This window comes from Adiantum capillus-veneris, chromosome 19 (assembly GCF_014529385.1).
Source record: "Adiantum capillus-veneris isolate H3 chromosome 19, ASM1452938v2, whole genome shotgun sequence".
Taxonomy (NCBI): Eukaryota; Viridiplantae; Streptophyta; class Polypodiopsida; order Polypodiales; family Pteridaceae; genus Adiantum; species Adiantum capillus-veneris.
In genome coordinates this window covers 87,139,844-87,156,339 of record NC_140949.1, presented here as the reverse complement: position 1 = coordinate 87,156,339, position 16,496 = coordinate 87,139,844, and positions in this window count along the sequence as shown.

Here is a 16,496-nt window from a genome sequence, read left to right as displayed (position 1 = left end):
ATGGTGGTTCAAATATTTTTAATCATGCCTGTTGGCACTATGGAGGGTAACATAAACCTAGGGTCACGTGGATATCTGCAACTAAATGTAGTATTGATCGGGGAATCGGAAGTACCACAACATAGAAACCAACTCTCAACCCTACCCCTCAAGAAGAAGTCCCTAAGATATCATTTCCAAATAAATCACAGAACAAACATCACAAAGTCAAGAGGTTAAAGCATTCGTACATGTAGCACAAACCTCTAAAAGCTCAACTTCTATGCCTAAAATAGAGAACGTGGCACCCGGGAATTAGTGTGTTTTGACAAGGCAACATACAAATGGATCCCTAAATCTTTGTTAAAGACCACCTTTGATGCCCAATTTTGGTTCAAAATAGAAGCCTCGTTAGAGACTCCCACTCACCCCAAGAAATGTAAGAAAATGTTACATTGGATTCCTAAATGACTATTAGAAGCCCAAGGCTACTATGACAAAAATGATCAAATTTGGGTGCTTAAATGTAATTATGTTCTTCCATGTCACCTATAGACCCATGTGAGTCGGATCCTATAACTATGGATCCGATTAAAGACCGTGGGAATGAAAAGATCACAAAATACTCCACACCTGTTCCAGAGCTAGTTTGGGTACCAAAGCGAGAATGATTTGTATCACTTAGCTCATGAATAGGGCAGTCAAATGAAGCTTAACATAGTTCATCCACAAAAATACAAACTCCTACACAACCTCCACCTACCATTGTAAACATCAAGAAAAACAAGAAATAATTTGCACCTCCCGTTGTAAGTTCATCACCTAAAGCAACTTTGCAAGTGAGATCATGGGAGAGTACATTATCACCTTGCAACTTGATGAAGTGCTTTGGGTGGTGGAAAACTATTGATCAAAATATTCACCCATTACAGCTTGGAACAAGTGGTTTCAAAAGGTGATGTAATCTTTTCAAAAAGTATGATCTACCCAAGGAAAGGGGGAGTGTTTACTGACATCCATCATTCACTTGCTTCCCTCTTAACCTTCCTCCCTGACCTCTTAACCTCCTAATCTTAGGGACTGTATATACATAGCCTTATACTTATACTAACAAAGAAAAATAGTAAAAGAGCAAGAGCGACTAGAGTACACCCTATCGGATCCAACACGTAGCCCAAATTCTCCATGTCACATCAAGCATCACAAGAAAAAAATCCTTATGTTTTAGAGACTAAACCAAATCTATATGTGTTCCCAGAGGTGGCTAGTTCACCAAGGACATGTGCTTCTATTTTTTATGAAAGGTACCCTTTTTATTTTTCTCAAACATTTCACATATGCTACCCTGTACTTTCTTGTGAATGGGATTTGGTACAGAGACTTGTGTGTGAGAAAAATTTTGAGGAGTTGTAATGGCTGATACGTCTATGGACTACTAGTGATTCCTACCCAATAGCGAATGTTTCTCTGGTGGAACATGCCTATTCTTTTGCACAAGATGAGTATCCATGCATAGTGCGGTTCTTGATTAACATATTTGCACAAGTAGATGATAATAGAGATTGAGGAAGACTATGGCCACTAAATGAAGAATTTTTGAACTAGATGATGAGGATAGAGGCGTAGCCTTAGGGATGCCACCCAGTCTATATAATATCCTCTTCCCTTGATTCCACAAGTGATGACAGATAGGTAGGTTAGGGGTCTAGATTTTGTTTCAACTTTTTTTCCTTGAATATTTGGTCTTTTCACATTGAAATGCCTCCTTGAAGTATAGTGCCTTGTTGTTTGATATTGTTGTGTAGGAGCATTGAGAAAACTTATATGGATCTCCATCCAAATGCTTGAGGACATCTTCTTCAATGACATGAGCTACTCCATACAGGAACAACTGTAATTCTTCCATGATTGCTTTCCTATTGTCAATGCCATTTTCTTTTATGTGTATATGCTGCTCGTATGGCATGATCACAGATTGTGAAATTATGTTGCTACTTTGCCACATAGATTGTATAAAATGGGAATCTTTTAGTTACTTGCAAAAATTAATTCTTTTAGAGTCTAACATTATTAGTTTTGTATTTAAGAAAATGGAATGACTTTAGGTTAATTGTTGATCTCTGATCAGGTAATATTGTGCATCAAATCTATTATTAATGGTAGAAACCCTAGGGGTGTTTAGGGTAAAAGGAAAAATGGACCTAGCTTAAAGCTAAAGAATTCAAGTAACTACCAAATTCAAGGGCTTATCATTCAATTCGTGTGCATGAATAACACACTCCAGATAGGCCGATGACTATCATATGCCAAATTGTGGAATGGACGCTCTCTAATTAATGAAATCAAATTAGCAATGCCAAAATCAAGAGAACAAAACCCATGGCCTAAACTTTAAATGTAAACCAAAGTCTTATACAAAATTGCCAAAATCATTTGAATACCTGAGAATTGCATTATGCTCATCACTCACATCCGCAAAATGCATTAAAAAACAATAAGGTAACGACTCTTAATACATGATTTTGTAAACTTGATAGGTAGGTCGAGATCAAACTTTAACCTTTCATGTAGCTATTGACTGCGAGACAAGCTAATAATGACAGCACTCTATAGCTCATTAATTTTTGCAGGTTCACTAAATGATGCTTATTTTATGCAACCTACTTGGCCAATGTAGCTTTCATAATTTCATGTTATCTCTGCCATTGCTTGCTTGTGCTTGCATGCTTAATTTTTGAACAGAATGCCATATGTTAAGCTTGCATACTCTCACGATGACTTTGCTTTGCAGACATTCTATCCCAGATGCTCTACCACCTCAATGAACGGGCTTCACCTCACTAGCTTTCGAGGAGGATGGAATCTACATCAAGAAGGGAGGCATGTTAACCGATGACGGACAACTTATCACTTTGCTTTGATTCATGGGTCGGGCTTGTCGGTCCTATAGGTGCTTGCATAGGTGCTTGGGTGATCATCGATGAGAGGTGCACCACATATCTCATTTGATAGTATTTGTACTTTGAATACGCCAGTGTGGGTGCCCATGTGTGAAGGAGCCAAACCCATGTAAAAGGGCCATTGTGAACTAAATTGCTCATTTTGAAGGGTGAATGCTAAAGAAGAGTGATCTTTCACTATCTCCATCTCCTTCTCCATTGTGTGCTCATGTGTGTGTGTGTGTGTGTGTGTATGTGTGTGTGTGTGTGTGTGTGTGTGTGTGTTGTGTATGCTAGAGAGAGAGAGAGAGAGGGTGATTGAGCATTGCGGAGGCATCGACAGAAGCATCGATGGTTGAGCGCGGTGGCGGTAGCTCCCTCTTCTTTGTAGCGGGGAATCCTTCACGACGGCAAGCGTAGAGCGGTGAATGACACACCCTTGCTCTCTTTGATCTTGCTAGGTTAGCTTGGTTGTGTGCTTGCAGCCATCCGTGGCTTGCACATGGTGTCAGCAAGTCCCTAGCTCTGACACATGCAACAGACGCACACAACATTCGATTCTTTGTTGCATAAGAATCTACCACAGTTGAGCATGTGGTTTTGAGTCCTGTTTCTCTGGATATGTTGAATTTGATTGTTGTAGGAGACAATCAATATTTTTCCGTATCCGTGTCCTTCCCTTGATCTTGAGTTTTCTGAACATCTAATGTGGAACTTGACAACTTTTCTTCTTCATCTGCTTTCGACTGCACTTTTTTTGGAGTAGACTTCCTTGAAACAACTTTTGTCGATTATCCAAGTATGTTGATGATGACAAATTCTCGTGGTGGTTTTTCTTCCTTCATTTGTGTCTTTGCATGGTGATCCATGTCATATCTGTTTGTCTTTCCTATTTTTCTTTTACACTTATAATTTTCATTAGTCTCCTTCAACACCTTTATCGTAAAATAGGGAGTTATGTCAAAGCCTTCCTCATCACAAAACTTGGTAGGGGTGATCTCATTGACACACACATCTAAGGTGGCCAAAATTTGAGTCCACTCTAGGAGTTCCATTCTTTCCTCTATGAAAGGTTCCTGTATATAATCAAAATCTTCAAATGCCCTATGCCCTTTTGACTCCTCTTTTGCAAGTTTGTCTTTCCTATTTTTCTTCTACACTTCCAATTTTCATTAATCTCCTTCAACACTTTTATCATAAAATAGGGAGTTATGTCAAAGCCTTCCTCATCACAAAACTTGGTAGGGGTGATCTCATTGACACGCACATCTAAGGTGGCCAAAATTTGAGTCCACTCTAGGAGTTCCATTCTTTCCTCTATGAAAGGTTCCTGTATATAATCAAAATCTTCAAATGCCCTATGCCCTTTTGACTCCTCTTTTGCAAGGTTGTCGCATTCAGAAGCTCCACACATCCATAGGTGAGTTTTAGAGTTCAACCACATAGGTACTTCAGACTCTGTAGTAGTTGCTGAATCAAAATCTTCTACAGGTGCTCTCCGTATATCTCTATAGTTGTGGTCACTTAAATTAATGCAAGTGGTGGTTTCCACATGGCATAGCCCAGTCTTGAACCATTTTTAAATGATGCATGAATGGTCTTCCTAGAATAACCTCATAGTTATTCTTAGTACCAAAATCTACTACTGTGAGTGTATGTTCATACTCAATTCCACAAGAAGTCATCACCACATGTTCTAGGATACCAATAGGCTTTGAAATGTAGCCATCAACTAACTATAATTTCATCCGTGTTTTTCTAAGGGTAGGTTTTTCCCATTTCTCCCAAATTACTTTAGTGCAATGGAAACTCCCGCACCACTGTCCAAAATAGCAATGGTTTCTATTCCTTGATGTTCTATGGGCAATGTGGTGTTCCCCTCCTCACCTTTACAATAATCACCAACTTTATTTATAGGAACTGAAGTTGTATCCTTTTTGGGTTTTCTTTAATCCCCCATTTCCCCACCCATTGCCTCAATAGGATTTTTTATTCCCATTTTCTCAAGGCATCTACCAACATCTCACCACATATGAGGTCTGACTTTCTATAGCTCAGCAATCATCATTGTGCATGTCACCGGTGTTGATATAAATTCTTACAATCCTTGAGAATCTATTATTGGCTTATGAGTTCTTCTTTGAGATGAAAAAATCATAACATTAGATTATCCAATTGTCTGCTCTTGAATGGTATATTTCTAGGTAGTGTTATGTTGGAAATCCCAACTTTGCTTTGTTCCTAACGCCTTATCTTAGCTATCCCAAGTGGTCAAGACAGAAAAAAATTCAAAACTATGTCCAAAACTTTGACCGTTTTCTCCCAAAAGTGCCAAAAAGCTATTTAGACACCCTTGAACAAAAATGAAAATTTGAGACCTTAAACGACATTGTTTCAAAACCTTGAACTAAAGGATTTCCATGATCGTACCTTTAGGTCTACCATTACTCTAGGTTCTATAGAGCCGCTTGCAAGATACATTTTGATTAAAAAAAAAATTAGAATCGGAATCCGTATGTGTAAGTTATGGCCGTTTTCATGGAAACTAGTTTTCACTTGCAACACAAATCTGCTTATACTTGAGCTCTACTGGGCATTTTTGGCCCAAGCTTAGTCACTACAATGTACAGGGCATGCACAACAAGGTCACCAAATCTTTTCAAATTATGACCCATGCAGTTGTTATCGTATACATGTGGTAGTGATGTGTGTGAATACACTAGGACCGCTAGGGCATTTTTCCCTCTTTAGAAGGTTTTTTTGCCCGTGCATTATATTTACGCTCATCACTCTAGGGCTATTGATCTTTCCATTGCACACTAAGAAATACACTCTCAGTTGTGTGCCTTGAGCTTCCTTCATCTTCTCCAAGCTGTGTGCATTTCTTTGCAACCCTAATTCCAACAATTGGTATCAGAGCAGGTTGCATTCTCCCGGGCTCAGTCGCCAACAACTCTAACACATGCCTGCTCACTTTCTCCGCTTTTTGTGAGCTTTGGCAAGCATTCGCAGGTCGACAAAAATTTTGGATGAGCTCATAGAGCTCTATCTGCTCAGATTTCTGATTCGGGCTCATTTCGGCCTCCGTTTCCACTAAAAGCAGTACTGCACAGGCTATTTCTTCAATTTGTGCAAAAAAAAATTCAGTGCTGTTTTTTGCATAACAGGCGTCTTACAGTCTTCTACGATTTGTGCTATATAGCACGTGTTGTTCCCGCTTCAATTCTCCTCTTTTCGGGTAGTTTTCACATCAGGTACATCATTTACCATGGCTGACAACAACACAGATGTGTTCAAGATGTCTGTTGCTGAGGACAGACTGGATGGGGACAATTACCCTATGTGGGCTTACATGATGCAACATGTTCTTGTGTCAAAGAGCATCTTGAATATTGTATAGGGCATCGATGTACGTCCTGGTTCCCAGGATGCAGGCGATGCTGAGGATGTTGAAGGTCCTGCTGTAAGAATTGCGCTATTAGAGTTGTTCTGCCTACGTCAGAACAATCTCGTTGGGATGTAAAGGATGTGCATGCTCATGCATTGATTGCATTGTTTGTGAAGCACACCATTGTTCCTCACATTCGTTCAGGGAAATTTGCAAAACAGGCTTGGGATATTTTGGCTTGTCTTTATGCAAGCCGCAATGAGGCTAAAATTGCTTTGCTGCGTAAAGAGATGGAATCGAAGATTATGCATGAGGAAGATGATATGGACACTTTCCTTGCTGGTGTCAAGGATATCAATGAGCAACTTATTTCTGTACGTGAAATCATTTTAGACAGCTCCCTTGTGCAGACTTCTCTTGATGCCTTACCGGATTCTTACCAGACTTTTGCTAGTACTTGGAGATTTATGACCCAAGGAAATCCTGAAGTTGTCAAGTTTGATGCATTGTGCACATTGCTGTTGCAAGAGTCACTTTCCAAAAAGAACAGGACTAGACAACATGCAGTTGAAGAGGCTTTTATTGCTTCTCAAAGAAAGGGTGGTAACAGCAATGCAGCCACTTCTTATGGTTCTGCTGAGAGTGGAAAAACTTATATTCCCAATGCTTCTACTGGCAGCACTTTGTCTGGAAATTCTGGTAATAAGGGCAAAAAGAAGATGTGTTGCCATTATTGTAAAGCTAATGATCACTTGATCAAGCAGTGTCCTAAGTTGAAGGTCAAAGAGGCTAAGAAGAAAGAGGGTGGTTCCACTGCAAATGCTGGTTCCACTACCAATACAACCATTGTTGAGTCTTCTGTGAAAGGAGACAGTGATGCTAATGTTGATGCAGAATGGGATTTTAGTGCAGAGTGCACTTACAATCCTGTTGTTCATGATGCATGCATATCAGTTGCTGCAGATTCACATGTGTGGTATTTCGACAGTGGTACTACAAAGCACATCACCTCACATCATGAATTGTTCACCTCTCTTGAGTCTGTCCCTCATGGGAATTCAGTCACTTGTGCCAACAATGCCTCTTATTTGGTTCAGGGAGTTGGAAAGATTGTGCTTGTTGCAGCAAATGGTAGTTCTTTCACACATGTTGATGCACTTTATGTACCTTGGATCAAGAAGAATCTTTTGTCTGTATCTGCACTTGCTAGATTTGGACTTGTAGTCAAATTTGTGGATGACAGATATACAGTTCATGATCTCAGTTTTGGTGATGAAATTGTTGCATATGGGCTTTTGTGCCGTGGGCTATATAAGCTCACTTTGTATGACAAGTGTGGACAAAATTTTGCAAATGCAGTTGCGGATTCAAAGGCTATTTCAGATGCAAAACTTTGGCATGCACATTTTGATCATCTGAATTTTGCTAGTTTGCTGCATTTTCAAAAATTTGATATGGTTGCTTCTTTGCCGCCTCTTGAAGCACTTGTCAAACATGTTTGTGAAGGTTGTATTTTGGGTAAGCTGCAGCGTTCGAAGTTTCCAAAAGATGGTTCAGCTAGGGCCACATGCAGGTTGCAGCTTGTGCATAGTGATGTTTGTGGACCCATGCAAACTCCGTCCTTGGGCAATTACCTTTACTTCATGACTTTCATTGATGATTACTCCAGGCATGCATGGGTATTTCCGCTTAAAGCGAAGTCCGAAGTTTTTATGTGCTTCAAAGTTTTTTTGGCTATGGCTGAAAATGTATCGAAATGTACTATGGGCACCCTCTGTTTCGATCGAGGGGGGGAGTATATGTCTAATGAATTTAATGCATTTCTGGCTAGTCGTGCGATAAAACACCAATGTACAGTGCCTTATACACCTCAGCAACATGGTGTTGATGAGAGGAAAAACAAGTCACTTACAAAAATGGCACGATGTATGGTTAAAAGTCAAGCTTTGCCACATTATTTTTGAGGCCATCATGTGTGTCACTTATGTACTTAACAGGTGTCTTACAAAATCTTTGTAGTTTATTACTCCATCTGAAGCATGGTATGACAGAAAGCCTTCTATTGAGCACATGCGTGTTTTTGGTTGTTTGGCATATGCTTTGGTGCCACAAACACAACGCAAAAAATTGGATGATAAGGCTGTCAAATTATTTTTGTTGGTTATAGTGCTGAAAGCAAAGGTTACAGGTTGTATCATCCACAAACAAAGCGTATTCTGGTTTCATGGGATGTAGTGTTTGTGGAAGATTCAGTTTAGCCCTTGCTGTCATGTACTAGAGACAGTAATGTAAGCTCACAGGACATTTAAGACACTTTGTTGCCTCTTTTCAGTGGCGGAAGTTCGAATGTAAATTCCAATGAGGCAAATGTATAGCCTATGGGGGTTTCTAAAAATGTTACAGATCAGCATATTATTGATGCAGATGTACATGATGTCCTTGATGAGGAAAGGGCTGAAAATGAGCAGGCTAGAGGTATGCCAAAATGGTTGTGTATACATTACGTGATAGTAAATTGGATGCACCTTTTTCTAGTCGTACTTGTTCAGGATCTTTCCATGCATCTTATGCATCAGATTGTTATGCTTTGGTTGTGTCTAGCTTACATGAATTGAGGAACCTCTGTCTTTTGATGAAGCACAGAATTCAAAACATTGGATGGCTACCATGCAATCAGAATATGATGCACTTATAGAAAATGAAAAATGGACTTTATGTGATTTGCCTCCTGGAAAAAAGGCCATTGGTACAACGTGGGTTTACAAGTTGAAATGCAAGCTGGATGGTGAGATCAATCGCCATAATGCTCGACTTGTTGCAAAGGATTATGCACAACAAAAAGGCATAGATTATGAAGAGACTTTTTCTCCCACTTGTCGTATGACTACTGTGCGTTTTCTATTTGCATTGGCAGCTCATTTTGGTTGGGATGTACATCAATTAGACATTGTTATTGCTTTCTTGAATGGTGACGTATTTGAGAAAGTTTATGTAACGCAGCCTCGCGGTTTTGTCAAGAAAGGACAAGAGGACAAAGTGTGAAGATGTAAGAAGGCTTTGTATGGGTTGAAGCAATCTCCTCGTGCTTGGTATGAGAAAGTTGACACTCATTTGGTCAAACAAGGATTTTGTAACAGTCCAACAGAAAGCACATTGTATGTAAAGCGTGAGGGTGATGTACTTCTCATTGTGGTTCTTTATGTAGATGATTTTCTGATCACTGAAGCAAATGAGAGACATATTGTTGAATTCAAGGCTGCTTTGAATGCAACTTTCAAGATGAAAGATTTGGGACTGTTGCATCATTACTTGGCTATACAGTTTAAGCAATGTGATGGTGGTATTGCCTTGTGTCAGAAAAGTTACATAGAGACATTGCTATGTAAGTTTGGACTTGAGGATTGCAAACCTATTGCCACTCCTATGGAAACATGTTTGAAAACGATTCTACATGATGTTGGCGATCCTACTTATGTCACTCTTTACCAAACTGCTATTGGCTGCCTCATTTATGTATGCAACATGAGGCCGGATATTCAGTTTGTAGTCTCAGAGGTCAACAGATTTATGCATAGCTCCCTAACCTGTTTTGGCAGTTTTAGATTCCCTTACTAACTATTTGGTGCTTAACCAACAATCTAAGTGTCCAAATTTGATCTTGAAAAGACAAGTGAGTTTCTCACACCAAGGTCCAAGTTTTAGTTGTGCTTGACTCTTTTCAACAACCTTCGAGAAAAAAAAGTGATTGCTCCCTACGTTAACAGAGATTTGTCTCAATGAAGCTGTTTTTTGTTTTGTTAGGTTTCCCACTCTCTACAGACCTTACCTACCAATTTTGGTTCAGTTTTGATCACTTTTGAGTGTTCTAGGCCAATTTTAGTATTTTTGGCACTTTCTGACTAAGGTTTGGTCTAACCTCATGTGCAAATTCCCAATTTCTTTTTTTCTCTTGATGATTGTGATCCTTGCATCAAGATCCCTCTCTGGTCCAAAACTTGGAAAAAAAAATTTCTTCTTTCAAGTAGCTGGGAGAAAATGACAATTTTATTCCTCTACTCCTACTTTTGATAACTTTTTTCAATTTTTGATAGGGGTTGAGAGGCGGAAGTGAAAAAATAGACCCGGTGGCCTCTATACCAAGACTATGCACAATGGCCTCATCATGGGGAATACGCAATAGGGGCACCACCTAGCAAGATATGCAGCTAGGACGCATACATATACACAATGAAACATGCCATGGAAAACAATTTCAAGATCCACACCCAAATGTGGAATGGGGTGGTCAGAGAATAAGGTGAGAGGAGTGGTGAGTGAGTGAGAATGGGCTCGCTACTCGTGCATGTAGTAAGGAAGATAACGAGGTCAGGGATACATGCAAGTATGCTCACTTCTCATACAAGAGGTGGCGAATCCGCACACCTCAGGATGGAAGTAGCAATATGATAGGAATATGAGAGGGAGAGAGAGTGTGTGTGTATGGCGGCGAATCCGCACACCTTAACATAAGCAGAAAAAAAAATCGCAAGGAACAAGCATATACCATACTCACAATGAGATGTATCCAAAGCGACACAAAGTATAGCACCAAGATGGAGTGTGTTGATTGCTTGCAAAAGATGAATACAATATGTAGCGTATGGCAGGAAAATGAGAAGGGAACAAGATCGTAGGAGGCATAATGGACAGATGGGAGTTGATGGCGAGGAATATCATGAGTGTGTCCACCCTTCTTCTTCTTGAAATTGTGCCTTCAACCCTTAATTACAAGTGGTGTGGAAGTGTGGTGCTCATCTTTTGTGCATGGTGATGGTGATGATGATGGTGTTGTGATTATGTGATTAGGGTTCATGCTACAAGAATGTAGCACAAGAGTGTGTATGCATAGGTGTGTGTGTTTGTGTATGTGTGTGTGTGTGTGTGTGTGTCAAGTGAGCTCTCATGGCCTCCTTATATAGGGAAGGAGGAGAGGATTTAGCAATATTTCTAATTGAAGTGAGTGTCCCACTCTGGTGACTAGGAAAATGGGGTGCATGTGACTGTGGCTCCCATCTTGTCTCCTCATTATTTAAAATACCAGAGTCAATAGAGAGAGAAGAAGAGAGAATGTGGGTAGGATGTAGAGGATAGGAAATATTTACAATAGTCTAGCTTTGGTTAGACATAAGCTTATTAGGGAGAAAAGAGAGAGGTAAGAAATTTACAAGAGAGGTTGTCGAAGGTGGATAGTTGTTGATGAGGATAGATCGTCCAAAAATGGTGATAGAATCACTCTAGAATTACCAAGACCTCATTAAAAGAGCCTTGTCTCTTGTAATCATGCTTGAAGACTTGTAGAACCATAGCCATTCTAGAGGGAAGAAAATTGGGGATGGCCTGTGTCACCATTACACGAGAAAACTGGGGTCCACTACAAAAATCATACCTCCGCGTTCATAACTTCAAAAATTCTGAAAAAAATTGAGCTAAAAGTTGAGATCACGAGCTACATCTTTCATGTTGAATGCTCCTTCAGATTCGGGGTTCTTCTCTACTTAAAAAATTCAGCCAAATAATGTATTATTTGTGGTTGCAAAGGTCTTTTGGTGGTCCCCTTTGAGTGGACTTCCCTCTTGCCTTCAAGTGTAAGCTCCTTCATGTGTATGAAAACATGACCTAGAGTTTTGAAAATATTGGCAATCATCTAGATGGAGGTATTATTGAAATTTGAAAGTGGGGTTGAGGTTTGAAAATGAAAACTAGTGAATAAAATATTTAGTAGGGTGGAATAATATATATACATGAAAAATATATTAGAAAATACTAAAATATATAATGTAATTTAGAATATATATATTTAATATTTAAGGTCAAAAGAGAGATCAACAAAGAAAGCTTACTTATTTATGCTACATCGTGATTGATTAGCATAAGTCTTATTTATTTAATAAAGGCAAAAACGTTTGTGAAAAAGGGAAGAAAAATCAGAAGTAACTTATATAATAGGAAATATTTTTGGTAAAAGAGAAAAAATATATGGGGGGTTCCCATGCATGGAAAAGCTTGCCTCATTAGCCCTCCCCCTAAGGCTAGAGGTATTCATGCCTCTAGCGCTGTACTTCTGGAGCATGTTGAAATAGAGTAGGATTTCTCCCTTGTGGCTGGTAGATCCTTGTAGGGAATAATGGATCCCTTGGAAGAATGAGGCTCCCCAAAGTTCTTTTCGGTTTCCACCTGGGTCCCACACTAAGTGTAAATTCATTGTATGCAATAATGCCTTCTTCAGAGGATCACACTTATAATGATTCTTAAGTCCACAAGCTGCACAAGAATTAACTCTTACATAAGTGATAGAAGTTATGGAAAGAACTTGCTCAGTCCTTGAAAGTATTCCAAAGAGGCACCATGCATGGATTCCTCGTCCAGACACATAGCCTAAAGGGAGTAAGAAGCCATAATCCTCATATCTTGCTTGTTGTCCTTCTTGATGCCAAATTGATAGACACATGTTGCCCACATGGATAGATTGCATGGTTGATGCCTATTGCACAAGAGAGCCCACCATGTACAAAAGATAAACTGCAAACCAGATTTTGAAAAATGACTCCATGTTACTATTGGTATGCAAAACCATTCTTCCTTGATTGGTGTGTCCTAGATTGATTCCACTGGTTGTTGATGTCAATCCTTCCACTCTTGTCGCAACCCAACTTAAAGAGCTTCCCAAATTAATGTTACACACAATTTTCACAATTAGAAAGGAAAATCTAAAGTGCCAGTAGACCTCAATTGCATTTATCTGCATGAGTCTTTCTCTAGAAAGGACTTGCCAAGTGGTCGTCAATATAACTTTTGGTCGTCTTCCACCAATCTCGTGCCATAGGGGTAGTTGAAGTGTCTTCACCACTTTCACCTGTGGTTGAAAATTTGAAGGTTCCACCTTGTTGTGGTTGAATGTGAGGCCCATTACCTCAATGGAGCTATCACTTCCTTCACTCCCTGTTGACTCCTCCTCTAAAGTGGTTGAAGAGTCACCACTAGAAAACTCATCCATAGAGGTTTCTAGATCCATGTCGCATTGCCGACCTATCTTCATGTCATAAAGTATTGGCTTCCCTTTGGCATCTTTCATTTGGATTATGCCGGTGTTCCAGTCCTGCTTAGCTCTCATAGCCATAAGCCAAGGCCTCCCTAGAATGATAGGATAGCCCTCCCCTTTGTGTGGCATGACAAAGATGTCCACATCTACCTCGGTGTTGAATGCCTTTATTCTAACTGCATTTATGACACCAACACATTGAACTTTTAAATTATTTGCCATTTTGGCTCGGCATGGTGCCGGCCGACTCACCTCTAAACCCAAACGGTGCATCATTTTTTCACTCATGACGCATATTTGTGCGCCACCATCGATGTAGATATTGGAGACGTGTTTCCCTTTGATGTAAGCATCCATCACTGGTAGTATGTCATCTAGATTCCTCCCAGAGATAGCCCCAGCTATCTTTGGCTTTGGTCATCTAGTGCTAACCATCTTTGTCCATTGTCTCCTCACCCTAGGTGCTAGGTGGAGTAACTGGGGCCAGGTGATTTTTGGGCCTTGCACAGAAACATCTTGAACCAAATCATATGGTTTAGAACATTCACCCAAAGAGAAATCTACAATGTCAATTTTACGTCGTGACTTGGACGGCTTTTTGCTAGATTCTCTTTTAGTCTTCATATTTTCTTCCTTTTGGGAAGATTCACCATGCCTAGCACGTTTTACCCCTATGGCATCTACTCCATTAACCTTGGTCTTTAACCTTGGTCTTATCCTCCTCCACTTTCTCCTTTCCTTTACCTTCAAGACTGATGACGCTTACTGTTTGATTGCCAACTGGTGGTGGGGGTAAGGGTGGAATGAGAGGTTGTGGTGGTGGTGGTGGTTGTGGTTGAATGGGTGGTTGTAGGATTTGCATGGGTGGTGCTTGTTGTGGTGCCCTCGGTGGTGGTGGTCTTGCTCTCGGTGGTGAAACCTGGTTTTGCCTGGGTCCTCTGTTGAAATTCTGCCTCCTTGGGTGTGGACAATAGTACATGCCATGACCATCCTCCCCACAATTGTAGCAGTGGTATTCTTGGTTTTGCCTTCGTTGTCCCCTCCCTTGCTCTTGGTTGCGATTGTGTGCATGCCCTTGTTGTATCAAATGGACTGAGAGATTCTCAAGTTGATTGGTGATTCGGTTGAGCAGGTCTTGCTGATCTTCAATTGGTTCTTGTGGTTGAATCCTCTGGGCGGCTGTTGTAGGTGGTGCTAGAGGTGGTCGAGTCCTTACGGCTTCCTCTTCATCGATATTCCTGGCTTGTAGGCGCAACTTCTTGTCTTTAAGGCGGGCCACTTCAACTGCTAGTTCATGCGTAGCAGGAAACCTTCCCTTCACCTTCTCTTTAAGAGTTGGCCATAACCCAGCCACAAACCGATCCTTCTTTAGGAAATTAGGTGCCCCCTCATCCTCTCTTAGCGATGCAACCCATTGCCCCCATAAATCTACAAACTTTGACTCATATGATACATATTCTAGCATACTACTCTGCTTCAACTCTGTCAACAATTGCCATAGCTTCTCTGATGTTGTGCCCTCTCCAAAACGCTTGACAAAGGTTGCTCTTAATAAGTCCCACCGTTCCTTGGTTGCTTGTGCCAAGGCATTGTACCATGATCTTGCCTCCACCTTCATTAGAAGTGGGAAGATGCGCAAGCGCGAAGCATCATCATCTCTCGCAGAGATGACACATGCTATTTCCAAGTTGTCTAGAAAGTCTGCAGTATCCTCACCCACCTTACCAATAAAGGTTGGAAATGCTACACTTGCCATTGTGAGAGTGAGAAAATTAACTCGACTTATATTTTTTTTATTTTTATATTTTTTTATAATATACATGGGTGCTCGGTAGATGGAAAACATAATATACAAGGATGAAAATAACTACATCAAAAGACACTTCATGATTAATCATAGGGAGGATAAAGGGTAGAGAAGAGGTGTTTATCTCTTGCAGTCGTTCTCTACCAAATATGGTTGTAATGATTTGCTGATAAAACATCTTGCGGTCCAAGATTACTTTGATTGATTGAATTCGTTGTGGTGCATAAGTTTGGTTCCTTGTAAACGGTTTATGTGCTGGGTCCATCACATGATAATTCGAAAAGGCTCTCTCCTTTGTGGTGAAAGGTTATAGTCGGAGGTGTAGATCTCTTGGTAGTCGAGGTCAAATTTATAGTACCACAGGACAAGGTTGTCTTCGTCTTCTAGCTCTTAGAAAATCTTGAACTCTCTCTCTTTGAGAAACTTCACTTTCCTGCAAGATAGAGTGCCATCTAGTGTATACACAGGTGTGATGAGGTAGGTGGTGAGTCTTACCACTTGTATTAATCCAAGTTGGATGGATACATAGCAAGCTGTAAAGTCGTCATCATAGCCTTGATTCACAAGCAACACCCCTTGAAGGTGGAGGGTCTTGTCTTTCCGCCAAGCAAAACCAGTGTCAAAGACCTTGTCGATGACAAGCTCCGCCACTTCACTCGGTAGACGACGTAGAATCCATGCTGTTGTTTCTAGTTCCTAGCTCATGAGATGAGAGTGAGGTATAGAAAGACTTTGGAGGATTTACCCTTTTGTTTTGGAGACGGGGTGATTGTCGGCGCTGGAAAACCCTTGAATCTTTTGGTGCAAGGGAGAGGGAGGGACCACGCGTTCGTAGTAGCTTCCTCAAGTTGTGAAGGCTTGTTGTGGGCGTAGGTGGAATAGGTGGGAAAGATGTGGACGTAGATGTAGAGAAGCCTGGTGCTACTTGAAAGCCTACAGATGTGAGAACGCTTGTGCGGATGTCGAGGGAGAAAATGATGGCCTTTTCTTCACTTTGGGTTGCACTCATGTCGAAGGTGCGGTTTTTGGCTACAATGTGAGCATGATGCAACTTGTGCCTTGCTTTTACGCTTGCGAGGATGTTGAGAAATATAAACAATTTGAGTAGGGAAAGAGGGTCTTACCACCTCTTCTATGCTAACAATACAACACCCTGGCAAGAGTGTCTTGATGACTTGAGTCAAGCCTTCTTGAAGCTCCTCCTCTTCAGTGGTCCAATTAGAGAATTCAAAAAGCCACTCGTCCATGAAGGAGGTAAACATGTCAGCCTTGTAAACTGAAGGTCTTGAGAGCCCTCCTCCGTGG